This window comes from Mixophyes fleayi, chromosome 5, assembly GCF_038048845.1.
Source record: "Mixophyes fleayi isolate aMixFle1 chromosome 5, aMixFle1.hap1, whole genome shotgun sequence".
NCBI lineage: Eukaryota > Metazoa > Chordata > Amphibia > Anura > Limnodynastidae > Mixophyes > Mixophyes fleayi.
Genome location: NC_134406.1, coordinates 39687160 through 39705669, shown reverse-complemented (window position 1 = coordinate 39705669; position 18510 = coordinate 39687160).

The following is an 18510-nucleotide window of genomic DNA, read 5'->3' as shown; positions in this document are numbered from 1 at the left end:
CTGTTCTAATGAATCTGCTTCGCCAAGTTTCAACTTGAGAAAGACATTTGCGCAATCACAAAATCATGTGGATACATTTAGTTACTTGATGTGGCAACAGTTTTGCATTGCAAAATTGTCCCTGAGTTTTAAAGGCAGCTCTGTGAAATTGACAAAGAATGGTAACTAAGGCTATTTAAACAAGAATCCCACCTATGTAAAATGCAACTCTCTTTCCATCAACAACAAGCTGAGTTCTCCAGCAATTCCTCTACCTGTGTACTGTACAGGGCTGTATAATACATGGTGCTAAATAAAAAATAATAATACTAATAATAAGTACTGCACCTCTCATGGTCAATTGAGAGCACCATGGAGCACCGTGGGAGAGATGATATAACAAAAATGTATGCATTACAGTTTCCTGCTACATTTAATACATTGTGCAAACACATTTTTAGTGGGGAAATCAATTAGCTGTGAAGTGTCTCAAGGACGTTTCGGAAACACTTTGACTTCTACGGTATTTGCCGGCAATGTGTGTGGCACGAAGTCCGCACGCCACATCACCGAAAATTGAATCCCCACTTAGAGATTGCAAAGTATGGAGTTTTCTTGTATTAGTTGGTGATGGAGCATCTTTATCTCTTTAGATAATTGCGGTGACTTTCTGGTAAGTTTTGCTCTCTTTTTACAAATGTATGTGTTATTTATGTTAGTGATCTCACTGATTAGTGTTAGAACTATGTCATTAACAGAAGCATATTGTATGTATTGCATAACCACAGGACTGTTTTTCAGAGGGATCCTAAAAGTAGAGTAGAGCAACCTGATTACTCCTCTCTTGAATATCAGCCTCTGCTACTTCCCAGCTGGTCTCTCTACATCCAGTCCTGCCAGTGTCGGACTAGGGCATGAAGGGCCCACAGGGGGACTGCAACGCTAGGGACCCACACGAGGGGGTGTGTTCAGCCATTATAGAGGCAAGTTCAGACACTAGAGGGGGAGTAGTCAGCCCACAAAGGACAGCTAGCACCATAGTGTAGTATATAAAGAATGCAGTGTGTATATAAAGAGTACACAGTCTTGACCTTCCCCTTAGATTGGGCAGAACAGTCACCAAAAATCGGGATTGTCCCTCTAGACCCAGAATATTTGACAGACTTTCCTACCTGTTCTTGTCATTTTTGCCACCTGTGACTGCTGGTATCTTTAGTTGCGGCTTTTCTGGATCCTGGAATGTTGTGGGCTCTATTTGGAAAAAATAATGGGTACATTTGGAAAATTGCAACCAGCCCCGGCGTTAAATCAATAGGAACAATTAATACTTAGGCCTTCCTCCAGTCCCAGCATTAAAGTAATAGTATTCCCATTTAATAAACCGTCTTCCCCTCCCTCCAGATAGCCCCTGCAAAAAAATTAATTGCATTTATCCCACCTTCATCCTACAAACAAAATAGCACCCATTGTTTAGCCACCACCTACCACACACACATTACATTGCCACAAGCCCGTTGTGTAATGACACTCACATTACTGTGCCCCTTCATCACCATGCTGTGCCTCTTTATGATCACACTGTGCCCTCCATGCTGCTCCCCCCTTCTCCTGTCCCCCTTTATCACCCCGTGCCATGCTGCTTTGGACCCCCTTCACCTTGTGCCATGCTGCTTTTGCCCCCTTCACCCTGTGCCATGCTGCTTTGGTCTCCCTGCACACTATGCCATGTTGCTTTGGCCCCCTTTTCACACTCTGCCATGTTGCTTTGGCCACCCTTTCACACTCTGCCATGCTGCTTTGGCCCCCCTTTCACTCTCTGCCATGCTGCTTTGGCCCCCTTTCACACTCTGCCATGCTGCTTTGGCCACCCTTTTCACTCTCTGCCATGCTCCTCCTTTTCACTATCTGCCATGCTCCTCCTTTTCACTCTCTGCCATGATCGCCCTTTTCACTCTCTGCCATGCTCCCCCTTTTCCCTCTCGGCCATGCTGCCCCTTTTCACTCTCTGCCATGATCCCCCTTTTCACTATCTGCCATGCTCCCCCTTTTCACTCTCTGCCGTGCTCCCCCTTCCCTCACCACAAAATTCGATTTGCAAATTTCCTCATTTCTGGCCATCACTAATGTGAGGACATCAGGGTTTGAACCGTAGTTCTCTAGGTACCTGGCCTTCTAGGTTCACAGAATCAGAAAGCTAAGGAGACAGGAATGAGATAATAATCTTGCTATTCACACAAGTGCACAGACCGCGTGAATGCAACCAGTGACAACAGAGGAGAAATAGACTCCCCCCCACCAAATATACAAGTGGTGGCAAAATCACCAGTAAAAATCAAATCCACAACAAAACCACAATAACCTCACCCCACAGAGTTCTCTACAGGTTCAGAGTTCCGGCACCAAAAGAGTCTCGAACTGCACCACAAGATGGCTCATTAGGCCTGTCTTCTGACCAGTTGGATGTTCTGTAAATGTAATTATCCCGGCCGTTTGGCCAACTCTGCACCAGCTTATTGGGATCCTGAGTACCAGTCTCCCTACTGATGTAGGCTCACTAGATCCCCAGGATCATGAGTATCTCCTGATAGAATAAGTATGAATCTATTCTCAAAAAGTTCAATACCCAATCTGAATCCCAGCTTTTCTAAGCTCAACAGCTTTCTCTGGCACTAACAGAGCTCAACAGCTCACCCTCAATCCAAGTTCTCCTCCTTAGAAAATCCACAGCAACTCTATCTATCGCTGGGGCCCCCTTTGTTAAGTCTACTAAAATGTCCCAGTCCTGGGTCCCTCCCTTGTTTCACTCCCCCAGACATAGTCCGTGTTTATTGGTGACAAGGGGAGATTGGATGGCGACAAAGGTGGTGGAAACAATGTGACTTCAGCAGAAGCCCCCTGCTGTTCCCCTGCCACAAAGTCTGGTGTATATCTACTTAGGACAGTGTTCAGTCAATACCAGAATACCAATTCTTGATTTTAGCTAGGGGCCAGACCTACCCATTGTTAACCCATTCCACTACTTTCTGATGTCACAGGGGCTCCAGCTGTTCTATACTTCATATGATAACCTCCCCCTCCCTCCTGGGACACAGCAATGCAGGATATGGCCACTGTGTGGAATTTAATAACAATGTAGTTGGTCAGTTTAATCCAATGGTCCCATTGACTGATAGACCGCGTTGAACCGATATTGTCCCAACGTTATCCGGTCACAATTATCCACTGGATCTGTCCTCCCATCAAATTATTGCATACCTTCCACTATTAGCTTCCACTATTCTAATTGGCGGTGAGTGCCAGCCATTCCCTCTTTAGAGTGCCGTATACCTACTAGACCAATGTTTGCCAAAACAGGTCCTCATGTACTTCCAACAGGTCATGCTTGAGGATTTCTTTAATCATACACAGTCAATCTGTTTGGCTGAGTAAATAATTTTTGCACCTCTTCTCTCAGACAGAGTTGGGAAACACTGAACTAGACATCCACTGAATTGGTGGATAACCATCTCTATTCATCAATCACTGATGAATGGGTGTATTACTTCCTCTTCAGTACACTGAGACAAAGAGTGAGACTGATACTTGATTGAGCACCTTACCATTTTTTACATTTCCAACTTAGTAAATCATTTCACAGAGCACTCTCAAGTTGTCGCAGATAGAAAGCCTCATTTAGCATTTATGCTCTGAGCACAGGAAAAAATGTACATAGCAGAATAACAGATTTGAAAGTTCAGAATATGAGCGAGGGTTTGAGCCAGAGAGGCAGCTGATTAGTTGGCTGCTGGGGCTTACCCGATCAGCTGCTTTCAGTACCCTGGTTCAGATCTGCTGACAACTTCTTCAGGAACCTGTGCATTTTTCTGTTGAATATAATGAGCTAAGACCAGTGGGTCTTAATGTCAGTATAAATGTCAGTATAGTAATGTCTGTTACTAGCACTTACAATTGTTCAAAATACAGCAGACCTGTTTTAGAATTCTAAAGATACAGGGCCTGATTCATTAAGGCACATAAACGACAATTTTGAGCATATCATGTACATGCCCAGAATTGAAAAATACGCCACAGAACGCAGCCATGTTTAATTCATCTTCCAGCGCAAAAGACACTTATTACAGGCTACAATTTCAAGGAGGGAATAGGACAGGGAAGAGGCAATGTACAGTAAGGCCGTGCCAATCTCGCGCACACACAACAGCATCCGATTCAAGCTCTGGTCATCTCTCAGGTACTTGTTTGTCTGTCTTATCTCTTGCTCCAGCTACAGGACTAGTCTAGTTCCAATTACTAGTAACTAGTGTAAAAAAATGTTTTATGTAAATTAGACATTCATAACATGCAAATAAATGTATTTCATGGAAAAAAATAAAATTGAAAAACCTTCTATTTTGCTACCTCCTAGATCATTCTATCCATCAGTTCCTCTTCCTCACCTGCCATCTCCATTTTCTCCCAGTGTGTCCTACTGTCTCTCACCACCCCCTTCTAGAATGTAAGCTCTCACGAGCAGGGTTCTCTTTACCTAATGTCCCACATCTGTCTATTGTCTGACTCCTTCGTACATCCCGTCACGTCTTTTGCAGCACTCTGTGTGAGTCCCCATAGCATTGCTCACATTCATCTGTGCTACTTATATGTAGTATCTCATCTATTTGTTACTTGGTTCTGTATCCAGGGCTACGGAATCTGTGGCACCTTATAAATAAATAATTAAATTAATTAATTAATTAATTATTATTATTATTATTATTATTATTAATAATAATGATAATAATAATAATAATAATAATCAGGTCCACAGCTTTTAGTTTGAAAGTTCTATAATTCTCACAACCGAACACATACATCCTTTATGGCAGTAAACTTACTCTGATTTAATTTGATCACTGATAGATGTCAAAAGTAGAGTAGGCAAGTGAAGGGTATACACCTTTAAGAAAACACTCCCCCAAACAAACTAAATTTTCATTCCAGAGTGGTAGACCTGTCAAGAATATATTATTTCTCAGCTGTCTTCAGAGAACAGATTGAACCCGCAATCAGTGTTGCATATTTCATTAAACAGCTATATATAGAACTTGCTAGATTTAAATGTTGTCAATCCACAATGCTACAGTAAGATAAAGTGACCTATTTATCATCGTGTTTTAAGCCTTAACGTCAAATACTGCAGACACCATAGATTTCTATGGGAAAGGTGGGATGAGCCGGCTTATTGTCGCTTGTCCTAAAAAGATAACAACATCTCTGGATGGCATTATCCAGCCTCCCTGCTACCTTATTTGTTGTTAAGCTCGGGGACTGTGCTCTGCCACTTCATCACCCCTGCCGGCAACCTCGCTCCCCATTTTGATAATCTGTATAAAAGTTTTTCCCATCATTTTGGGTATGTTACAACTTCACTATGGACCTCTATTGAAATAATATCCCCCACATTTGATGTCTATACATTTTTAACTTTATATCCTTTCAGTTTCCTCTTTGCCATATCATTAATACCAAGCAGCATAATGAAAGGTAAATCAGAGAAGTGAATCATATAAAGTATAAAAAGATACTTAACTTTTTCATTAAGTACAGCTAAAGAAAAACACAACAATCAGTTACCAATATTTACAGAAATGTAGAACTTTTCACACCAAACTGTTCTTGGATGGTTGGGAGAAGTTGCTCTTGGAGGATGTTTTGGTACCATTCTTTATTCATGGCTGTGTTCTTAGGCAAAATTGTGAGTGATCCCACTCCCACCAGTGCAGAGCTTGCTCAGGAAAGGCAGCAGGCAGGTGTGAGTGCATCTACACGCACATTGAGGCGAAAACTTTTGGAGGACAGCCAGGTTTCAAGAAGGCCACTTCTCTCCAGGAAAAACATCAGGGACAGACTGATATTCTGCAAAAGGTACATGGATTGGACTGGGGTAAAGTGATTTTCTCTGATGAATCCCATTTCAGATTGTTTGGGGCATCTGGGAAATCGCTTGACGAGAGAAGGAAAGGTGAGCGCTACTATCAGTCCTGTGTCATGCCAACAGTAAAGCATCCCAAGACCATTCATGTGTGGGGTTGCTTTTCAGCCAAGGGAGTGGACTCAATCACAATTTTTCCTAAGATCACAGCCATGAATAAAGAATGGTACCAAAACATCCTCCAAGAACAACTTCTCCCAACCATCCAAGAACAGTTTGGTGATGAACAATGCCTTTCCAGCAGGGTGGAGCATCTTGCCATAAGGCAAAAGTGATAATTAAGTGGCTCGTGGATCAAAACATCAACATTTTGGGTCCATGGCCAGGAAACTCCCCAGACATTAAACCCTTTGAGAACTTGTGGACAATCCTCAAGAGGCGGGTGGACAAACAAAAACCCACAAATTCTGTATAACTCCAAGCACTGATTAGGCAAGAATGGGCGGCCATCAGTCAGTATGTGGCCCAGAAGTTGAATGACAGCATGCCAGGGCGAATTGCAGAGTCTTCAAAAAGAAGGGTCAACACTGCAAATATTGACTATTTGCATAAACTTGATGTAATTGACAATAAAAGCCTCTGACACTTATGAAATGCTTGTAATTTTACTTCACTATACCATAGCAACATCTGACAAAAATATCTATAAACACTGAAGCAGCAAACTTTGTGAAAACCAATACTTGTGTCATTCCCAAAACTTTTGGCCATGACTGTATATGTGAATCAGGCCCATTGTGTATGTGTGTGTGTGTGTGTGTGTGTGTGTGTGTGTGTGTGTATTTTCTACATTTAGTATACTCAATAGCAGCAGACATGCAAAAACCTTGATTTTTAAAAAAGTTTTATCACAGTAATCACTATTTTTATTTAATATACAGCTTTATTGCAAATGCTGTAACAAATCTACTCATATTTGCCATATGCGAAACAATGGCAGTCCGATTGCCACTCCCTTGTAAATCAATTATACTATATCTTTTCTATCCAGAACTTTTATTCATCAACCTCTACTCTGAAGATACATATATGTTGCATTTTTTTGACATTTGATTCTTTATAATGTCTGAATATTACATTTTGCATTCTGATGAAGAGTACTGATGACTTTAAACAAGTAGAGTTATATGCAGAAATTTTCAGCTTACCTTGAGGGGATAAAGGTGAATGCTGCCAGTTATATATAAAAGGGTTTCTCAGATTATTAGTGTCCAGCTGCACATCCTTTACTCCATATCCCAAACAATGCTCTATAGAAATTATCAGTGCTAGTAATATATGTAGCCAGCATCCTTTTTAGATCTGCGATGGGCAAACTGATAAACTTTGGGGGCCACATAGTGCAGCCCTCTAACCTTCACAATATTACCTTTAATATTAGTAACAAGTAAAATCAATACATTTAAATAATGGGGAAAAGGGTATTTAAATAAACATTAGGTAGCTAAAGAAAATACAGATGAGAGGTGATTAATATACACATCTGACTTGTAATCACCTCGGCCATAAAGACATTGGGATTTCCAGCTTCCTCTGCTTCTGTTTAAATTACCTGTATGTAATGGAACATGTTAAGCAAGATTTGGGGCTAGATTTACTAAGCTGCGGGTTTGAAAAAGTGGGGATGTTGCCTGTAGCAACCAATCAGATTATAGCTGGCATTTTGTAGAATGTACTAAGCAAATGATAACTAGAATCTGATTGGTTGTTATAGGCAACATCCCCACTTTTTCAAACCCGCAGCTTATGAAATCTAGCCCTTGGTGCTACCTGACCAATATTTACCTTTGGAATCTATATACAACCACTGGGTTCTGTTGTGCCCTAACAGGGTTTTTCACTTGGACTGCTAAAAGCCAGTGATTGCTACTTCTAACAAGAATACTGTCCAGTTAATTATATATTGTATCATGCTGAACAGAGACGGAGGACGGGACTAATATGGCTCTAAAAGATAGAGTTTCCAGTGCTATTGATATTTTTCAAAGACTGGACTAATAGGGAGTTAATGAGCTTGGTGAGCAAATGCTGTTATCCTGTTTTCTGCATTCACTCCTAATGATACGGGGATTCTTGGATTCCTTAAGCAGCAACACCAGTAATCTTACATCGTCAATCGAATCTCTTATTTCTAATATTCAGTTTGTTCTAGTTTAGCACGCTACGGGACATTGCTTGTTAAAATTATCTCCTCTATTGGTTGAAAGCAATAGCTATAAAGGGGGAAAATTATTTATAATCTTGTGAAACTAGTATAAAGTGTCATTGATTCCAATTGGCATTACTATATATATTTGGCAGAATGGTTATTTATGTATACAATTCATTTTTTGAAATAATGTTTATTGATACACTTATAGATCAGGAATTGTTGAGGACTCTAATCAGTTTACGGGATTTCTCGATGTGTTTACTCTTTAGTTTTATGTTCAATTTTTGGGTATATTTGTAATTTTGGAACAGTTATTATGTTTTTTATAGTAATCTATCTTGAATCATTTATATATTTACTTTAAAATCTAGGTGGTTAAAAGTTCATTTTTATACATTTAATTAAAGATAGAGACACCTATCTGTAATAACAGTGCAGCAGGAATTTTAAACAAGTGTTACAAACTATGACAAACAAATCTGACAATAAAACAGGAAGGAACTGGGGGCTGGAAATGAAGGCTCAGAGGGCTGTCTGTTGCCCATAACTGCTTTAGACACTATGTGCATCGCGGTTATCTCTGAAACAAGTAACAGTGAAGCACCGTGTATAACTAGATCTATGGTGGGGACTGCCATGAAGTGTCCACAATTCTTATGTAATCTGCCACAAATTAAAGTGAAATTGTTGCTCTTTAGTCACCTTATTAAAACATTGACTTGATCGACTTTCGTGTTTCTTTGTAATATAGCGCTCTCTTACAATGAGAATAATCTTGTTTTATGCAGGCATGTGTTATTGTTATTTTATTGTTTTTCATTGTTAGCATAATATTTAAAAAAATCACCACTACATTTGAAAAGTCAACGCTTTGTCAATCCTAATAATTTCTTTGGGACAAACTTAGTGGCGCAGCTAGATGTCACTGAGCCAATACTTTTCCAGGGATCCTTCTAGCCAACCTATATCATCTGCATTGCCCAGTGTTCACTGCACTCAAATTCTGAAGCGGCAATGTATAGTCCCAATGGAAACTGCAATGCACAGTGATCTCCCCCACCTATTGCACAATGAGACTACCCCTATTGCACAGAGATAGAAAATTACTATATTGCACTGAGACCAAGGGGTATATTTACTAAACTGCTGGTTTGAAAAAGTGGAGATGTTGCCTATTCCAACCAATCAGATTCTAGTTATCATTTGCTTAGTACATTCTACAAAATGCCAGCTATAATCTGATTGGTTGCTACAGGCAACATCTCCACTTATTCAAACCCGCAGTTTAGTAAATGTACCCCCAAGCCATTGTCATTACCACACTTTGCAGAGCCTACCCCACATATGCAGAGACGTCATCTCATTTCCATACACTCAGGTACATATAGAGCTTTGAGCACCTATGTTTCAGAAATATACCCAAACTTGCTATAAGAGACTCTATGATCTGAGAGTCATTCATAGAGTAAGACCAGAACCTTCCCACAGTCATGTAGAGATTGGGGCTTATGTTAAGTTGAGCGTAAATTGTGATCTTGGTGTATAATATGCTGGGTGTATAATATGCTTTTTACTTCTGGGCAAGCGCACAAAGCACTAAGTTCAAAATGAGTGGTTTGTGTGCATGCTCAGATATAAAAAACTGCATTAGATGCCAAGAATGCAATTTGTGTTCAACCTAACATGAGCCCCATTATGTCTAAATTAGAGATGCTCAGGCTCGGTTTTCTGAAAACCGAGCCCATCCGAACTTAGGGGATCCGAGTAGGCTCGCTAGCCGGCTCAGTGCTTTTGCGCGTCCTCAGATCTGAATCGAGGCAGAACGTCATTGTTGCATTGTCAGATCTCGCGGGTTTTGGATTCCATAAGTACCTCCCACCCCAAGAGATCAAGCGCCATTGCTCACACAGAAACAGGGGTAGCAGTGTTCTTGCCACTCTCCAGTCTCCAGTGACATTGCTCAGTGCCATTGCTCACACAGAAACAGGGGTAGTAGTGTTCTTGCCACTCTTCAGTCTCCAGTTACATTTCTCAGTGCCATTGCTCACACAGAAACAGGGGTAGCAGTGTTCTTGCCACTCTCCAGTCTCCAGTGACATTGCTCAGTGCCATTGCTCATACAGAAACAGGAGGGGTAGCAGTGTTTTTGTCACTTTACAAAAATTGACTGGAAATGATTGGAAATTAATGTTATTAAGGTTAATAATAATGTAGGGGAAAAAAAGAGCCATATTATGTGATTGTAGCAAACAAAATAGGGATTTTAGAAAAAAAAATGGGATCCAAAACCAAAACACGCGAGGGCAGGGTTTGCCTAAATCAAAACCAAAACACAAGGTTAATCCAGATCCAAAACCAAAATCAAGACACAGGGGTCAGTGAACATCTCTAGTCTAAATGCATCACTATATAGTGTATGGGGATGCATCTATACAGTAGCCTGTTACAGTAAATGAACATTCTGCTACATATCTAGGTTCCATCATCTGTCATGGCACTGGGATCCTGGTAGGACAGATTTAGACATTGATTATTTTTATTAAAAGCAACTAACATGTAAATTGTGAATGAATGCAAATAAGACAGGATTTCTGTTTTCTATTTTTATTTGAGCAGAAACATTCTTTAATAGCTCTCAGGGGCCTGAAGACACAGCTGTTAATTTAATGCAGAAAAATGTGAGGTTGTAATATAATTCAGTATGTGTCAGAGGAAAGAGTTCCTGAGGTGTGCTGATAAGAGAAAGGCGAAAACATTAAATTTTTTAGGTAAAGCTGTCTCACCAAAGGAAGTTTCCACAACTGCTCAAAACATTTAACACCTTATTTATTGATGTTAGAAAAACACTGGCTACAATCTTATCAATGGGTCTTTCCAGTTTAACATGTCACAGTGAGCTACTAGGAATATTATAATTCTATACATCACTTTCAATTAAAAAGTCTCTAATTTTATTATTCTGTGTACTGCATGCTCTCTACATTTTTTACTATATGTACGACTTCCTTTGTTTTGTTTTCTGCAATTTTCACCAAAGCCTATATATACTTTTTAGGCTATAGGCAGAGTTTAGATTTCTTGCCCTTGAGCAAAGCCCAAAACTGCTGTGAAGATACAATGAGCTTAATAATTATATTTATAATCCATTCACTCAGTCATTCACTCACTGTTATTATTAATATTAATATTAACATTTATTTATTAGGGATGAGCGCACTCGGATTTATGAAATCCGAGCCCACCCGAACGTTGCGGATCCGAGTCGGATCCGAGACAGATCCGGGTATTGGCGCCAAATTCAAATGTGAAACTGAGGCTCTGACTCATAATCCCGTTGTCGGATCTCGCGATACTCGGATCCTATAAATTCCCCGCTAGTCGCCGCCATCTTCACTCGGGCATTGATCAGGGTAGAGGGAGGGTGTGTTAGGTGGTCCTCTGTCCTGGTAGATCTCATGCTGTGCTGTTTAGTTCTGTGCTGTGCTGTGCTGTGCTGTGCTGTGTTCTGCAGTATCAGTCCAGTGGTGCTGTGTGCTGTGCTCTGTCCTTCTGAGGTCAGTGGTGCTGCTGGGTCCTGTGCTGTGTCCTGTTCAGTCCAGTGGTGCTGTGTCCTGTGCTCTGTGCTTCTAAGGGCATAGTTATTTCCCCAATATTCCCCTGTGTTTAAAAAAATAAAAAAAAGTTTTTTTAAAAAATACCAAAAACTACTTTAATTTTTTTTAATTATCACAAAATTTGCACAACCAATCCTGCAGTATAAGCCCATTGGTACTGCAATATTACCAAGTTCACACATTCAGCAGTAAAAGTCCAGTGGTACTGCAATATTACAAAGTTTACACATTCTGCAGTATCAGTCCAGTGGTGCTGTGTCCTGTGCTCTGTCCTGCTGAGTTCCGTAGTGCTGCTGGGTCCTGTGCCGTGTCCTGTTCAGTCCAGTGGTGCTGTGTCCTGTGCTCTGTGCTTCTAAGGGCATAGTTATTTCCCCATTATTCCCAAGTTTTTAAAAAATAAAAAAAAGTAAAAAAAAATAAAAAAGTAAAAAATAAATAAATAAATATAATAATTATAACCAAATTTGCAAAACCAATCCAGCAGTATAAGTCCATTGGTACTGCAATATTACAAAGTTCACACATTCTGCAGTATCAGTCCAGTGGTGCTGTGTCCTGTGCTCTGTCCTGCTGAGTTCCGTAGTGCTGCTGGGTCCTGTGCCGTGTCCTGTTCAGTCCAGTGGTGCTGTGTCCTGTGCTCTGTGCTTCTAAGGGCATAGTTATTTCCCCACTATTCCCAAGTTTTTTAAAAATAAAAAAAAAGTAAAAAAAAATAAAAAATTAAAAAAAAAAAAAATATATAATAATTATAACCAAATTTGCAAAACCAATCCAGCAGTATAAGTCCATTGGTACTGCAATATTACCAAGTTCACACATTCTGCAGTATCTTGTGCTACATATAATGGAGACCAAAAATTTGGAGGATAAAGTAGGGAAAGATCAAGACCCACTTCCTCCTAATGCTGAAGCTGCTGCCACTAGTCATGACATAGACGATGAAATGCCATCAACGTCGTCTTCCAAGCCCGATGCCCAATCTCGTAGTACCGGGCATGTAAAATCCAAAAAGCCCAAGTTAAGAAAAAGTAGCAAAAAGAGAAACTTTAAATCATCTGAGGAGAAACGTAAAGTTGCCAATATGCCATTTACGACATGGAGTGGCAAGGAACGGCTTAGGCCCTGGCCCGTGTTCATGACTAGTGGTTCAGCTTCACCCACGGATCTTAGCCCTCCTCCTCCTCCCCCCCCCTACAAAAAATTGAAGAGAGTTATGCTGTCAGCAACAAAACAGCAAACAACTCTGCCTTCTAAAGAGAAATTATCACAAATCCACAAGGCGAGTCCAAGGATGTTGGTGATTGTCAAGCCTGACCTTCCCATCACTGTACGGGAAGAGGTGGCTCGGGAGGAGGCTATTGATGATGTAGCTGGCGCTGTGGAGGAACTTGATGATGAGGATGGTGATGTGGTTATTGTAAATGAGGCACCAGGGGGGGAAACAGCTGATGTCCATGGGATGAAAAAGCCCATCGTCATGCCTGGTCAGAAGACCAAAAAATGCACCTCTTCGGTCTGGAGTTATTTTTATCCAAATCCAGACAACCAATGTATGGCCATATGTAGCTTATGTAAAGCTCAAATAAGCAGGGGTAAGGATCTTGCCCACCTAGGAACATCCTCCCTTATACGTCACCTGAATAACCTTCATAGTTCAGTGGTTAGTTCAGGAACTGGGGCTAGGACCCTCATCGGTACACGGACACCTAAATCCCGTGGTCCAGTTGGATACACACCAGCAACACCCTCCTCGTCAACTTCCTCCACAATCTCCATCAGATTCAGTCCTGTAGCCCAAGTCAGCAGCCAGACTGAGTCCTCCTCAATACGGGATTCATCCGAGGAATCCTGCAGCGGTACGCCTACTACTGCCACTGCTGCTGTTGCTGCTGTTAGTCGGTCATCTTCCCAGAGGGGAAGTCGTAAGACCGCTAAGTCTTTCACAAAACAATTGACCGTCCAACAGTCGTTTGCCATGACCACAAAATACGATAGTAGTCACCCTATTGCAAAGCGTATAACTGCGGCTGTAACTGCAATGTTGGTGTTAGACGTGCGCCCGGTGTCCGCCATCAGTGGAGTGGGATTTAGAGGGTTGATGGAGGTATTGTGTCCCCGGTACCAAATCCCCTCGAGATTCCACTTCACTAGGCAGGCGATACCAAAAATGTACAGAGAAGTACGATCAAGTGTCCTCAGTGCTCTTAAAAATGCGGTTGTACCCACTGTCCACTTAACCACGGACATGTGGACAAGTGGTTCTGGGCAAACGAAGGACTATATGACTGTGACAGCCCACTGGGTAGATGCATCCCCTTCCGCAGCAACAGCAACAGCTGCATCAGTAGCAGCATCTACAAAATGGCTGCTCATGCAAAGGCAGGCAACATTGTGTATTACAGGCTTTAATAAGAGGCACAATGCTGACAACATATTAGAGAAAATGAGGGAAATTATCTCCCAGTGGCTTACCCCACTTAGACTCTCATGGGGATTTGTGGTGTCAGACAATGCCAGTAACATTGTGCGGGCATTAAATATGGGCAATTTCCAGCACGTCCCATGTTTTGCCCACACCATTAATTTGGTGGTGCAGCATTACCTCAAGAGTGACAGGGGTGTGCAGGAGATGCTTGCGGTGGCGCGCAAAATTGCTGGACACTTTCGGCATTCAGCCAGTGCCTACCGCAGACTAGAGGCACATCAAAAAAGCATGAACCTGCCCTGCAATCACCTCAAACAAGAGGTTGTGACGCGCTGGAACTCCACCCTCTATATGCTGCAGAGGATGGAGGAGCAGCAAAAGGCCATTCAGGCCTACACAGCCACCTACGACATAGGCAAAGGAGTGGGGATGCGCCTCAGTCAAGCGCAGTGGAGACTGATTTCCGTGTTGTGCAAGGTTCTGCAGCCATTTGAACTTGCCACACGAGAAGTCAGTTCCGACACTGCCAGCTTGAGTCAGGTCATTCCCCTGATCAGGCTGTTGCAGAAGCAGCTGGAGAAAGTGAGGGAGGAGCTGGTAAGCCATTGCGATTACACCAAGCATGTAGCTCTTGTGGATGTAGCCCTTCGTACGCTTTGCCAGGATCCGAGGGTGGTCACTCTTTTAAAGTCAGAGGAATACATTCTGGCCACCGTGCTCGATCCTCGGTTTAAAGCGTATGTTGTGTCTCTGTTTCCGGCGGACACAAGTCTACAGCGGTGCAAAGACCTGCTGGTCAGGAGATTGTCCTCTGAAGAGGACCGTGACATGCCAACAGCTCCACCCTCATTTTCTTCCACATCTATGGCTGCGAGGAAAAAGCTCAGTTTTCCCAAAAGAGGCACTGGCGGGGATGCTGATAACATCTGGTCCGGACTGAAGGACCTGCCAACCATTGCAGACATGTCTACTCTCGCTGCATTGGATGCTGTCACAATAGAAAAAATTGTGGATGATTACTTTGCTGACACCATCCAAGTAGACATGTCAGACAGTCCATATTGTTACTGGCAGGAAAAAAAGGCAGTTTGGAAGCCCCTGTACAAACTGGCTCTATTTTACCTGAGTTGTCCCCCCTCCAGTGTGTACTCGGAAAGAGTTTTTAGTGCAGCGGGGAACCTGGTCAGTGAGCGGCGAAGGAGGTTGCTTCCTCACAACGTTGAAAAAATGATGTTTATAAAAATGAATAATCAATTCCTCAATGAAGTACAGCACTGCCCTCCAGATACTACAGAGGGACCTGTGGTTGTGGAGTCCAGCAGGGACGAATTGATAATGTGTGATGAGGAGGAAGTACACACTGTAGGGGGAGAGGAATCAGAGGTTGAGGATGAGGACGACATCTTGCCTCAGTAGAGCCTGTTTAGTCTGTACAGGGAGAGATGAATAGCTTTTTTGGTGTGGGGGCCCAAACAAACCAATCATTTCAGCCAAAGTTGTTTGGTAGGCCCTGTCGCTGAAATGATTGGTTTGTTAAAGTGTGCATGTCCTATTTCAACAACATAAGGGTGGGTGTGAGGGCCCAAGGACAATTCCATCTTGGAACTTTTTTTTGGCATTATATGACCAATCAACAGTCGTTTGCCATGTTCAAAAAGTAAAACCAAATCTTAAAAAATTCAAGAAATTAAACCAAAAGTAAAATGCCGTGTCATAATTTAAAACAAGAGTTTTTGACGTGCTCTAAAACTACTGTATTGTTGTTTATATTTTATAAACACTACACTTGAAAGCTTGAGTCTTTCAATAAAAAAGTAACTGTCCATTGCACGAATATTTGCAACAGGGACAATTTTAGGGTTAAGAAAGCCAACTGATAACACTTTGACACTGTCTGTCTTTATAAACACTACACTTGGAAGTTGGAGGAGGTATTGTGGCCCCGGCACCAAATTTACTACCGGGGCCACTCCACTGTGCAGTCCATATTTAGGTGTATCAGATATTAAACAACGGTGACAGTTGATGCCCAATTTTTTAATTATATTGTGGCCTCGGTACCAAATTGTGTACCGGGGCCACCACACTACGCAGTCCAGATACTTGTTTGGTGGAATTCAGACCAGTTGAGGGTTTTATTATTATATTGTGGGGACCACTCTATCTATACCACACTACAACTCTATACCACTCTATTTCATACTTTAATTCTATTTAATACTTTAATTCTATTTCATACTTTAATTCTATTTAATACTTTAATTCTATTTCATACTTTAATTCTATTTAATACTTTAATTCTATTACTAATTACCATAAAGAGGAACAAAATAAACCAATTTTACCAAAAGTATAATATGACTTAGACTTACAAACACTACACTTGAAAGATGGTGCCTTTAAATGAAAAAGTCAGTCTTCATTGCACGACTATGTGCAACAGGGACAGTTTTTTGGTTTACAAAGTCAACCAATAACACTTGGACCCTGTCTGTCTTTAACATACTTGATGGGATCTCAATGACGAATTGTCTGTACCATGTTTGGAGGAGGTATTGTGGCCCCGGTATCAAATTGGGTACCGGGGCCACCCCACTACGCAGTCCAGATACTTGTTTGGTGGAATTCTGACACGTGGAGGGTTTTTTAATTATATTGTGGCCTCGGTACCAAATTGTGTACCGGGGCCACCACACTACGCAGTCAAGATAGATAGATGCGTATCATAGATAAAGTACATTCAGTGGTGTGGGGCAAATTGAAAAATATTCAAAATGCACTGACATTATCAAAAACAAGAGGTTGTCACACGCTAAAACTCCAACATGTATATGATGGAGAGGATGGAGGAGCAGCCGTATGTGTAGTGTAATGCAGACCTGTTGAAGGTTTTTTATATATTTTATTGTGGTGCCCAGTGCCCACTCCTCTACGCAGTCCAGATACATTTATTGGTGCGAATCATAAAAGTTCAGGGTTTTTAATATATATTGTGGTGACCCACTCCTCTACGCAGTCCAGGTACATTTATTGGTGCGATTCATAAAAGTTCAGGGTTTTTAATATATTGTGGTGACCCACTCCTCTACGCAGTCCAGGTACATTTATTGGTGCGAATCAAACAAGTTGATGGTTTTCTTATTATATATATTGTGGTGACCCACTCCTCTACGCAGTCCAGGTACATTTATTGGTGCGATTCATAAAAGTTCAGGGTTTTTAATATATATTGTGGTGACCCACTCCTCTACGCAGTCCAGGTACATTTATTGGTGCGATTCATAAAAGTTCAGGGTTTTTAATATATTGTGGTGACCCACTCCTCTACGCAGTCCAGGTACATTTATTGGTGCGAATCAAACAAGTTGATGGTTTTCTTATTATATATATTGTGGTGACCCACTCCTCTACGCAGTCCAGGTACATTTATTGGTGCGATTCATAAAAATTCAGGGTTTTTAATATATATTGTGGTGACCCACTCCTCTACGCAGTCCAGGTACATTTATTGGTGCGATTCATAAAAGTTCAGGGTTTTTAATATATTGTGGTGACCCACTCCTCTACGCAGTCCAGGTACATTTATTGGTGCGAATCAAACAAGTTGATGGTTTTCTTATTATATATATTGTGGTGACCCACTCCTCTACGCAGTCCAGGTACATTTATTGGTGCGATTCATAAAAGTTCAGGGTTTTTAATATATATTGTGGTGACCCACTCCTCTACGCAGTCCAGGTACATTTATTGGTGCGATTCATAAAAGTTCAGGGTTTTTAATATATTGTGGTGACCCACTCCTCTACGCAGTCCAGGTACATTTATTGGTGCGAATCAAACAAGTTGATGGTTTTCTTATTATATATATTGTGGTGACCCACTCCTCTACGCAGTCCAGGTACATTTATTGGTGCGGTTCATAAAAGTTCAGGGTTTTTAATATATATTGTGGTGACCCACTCCTCTACGCAGTCCAGGTACATTTATTGGTGCGATTCATAAAAGTTCAGGGTTTTTAATATATTGTGGTGACCCACTCCTCTACGCAGTCCAGGTACATTTATTGGTGCGATTCATAAAAGTTCAGGGTTTTTAATATATTGTGGTGACCCACTCCTCTACGCAGTCCAGGTACATTTATTGGTGCGAATCATAAAAGTTCAGGGTTTTTAATATATTGTGGTGACCCACTCCTCTACGCAGTCCAGGTACATTTATTGGTGCGAATCAAACAAGTTGATGGTTTTCTTATTATATATATTGTGGTGACCCACTCCTCTACGCAGTCCAGGTACATTTATTGGTGCGATTCATAAAAGTTCAGGGTTTTTAATATATATTGTGGTGACCCACTCCTCTACGCAGTCCAGGT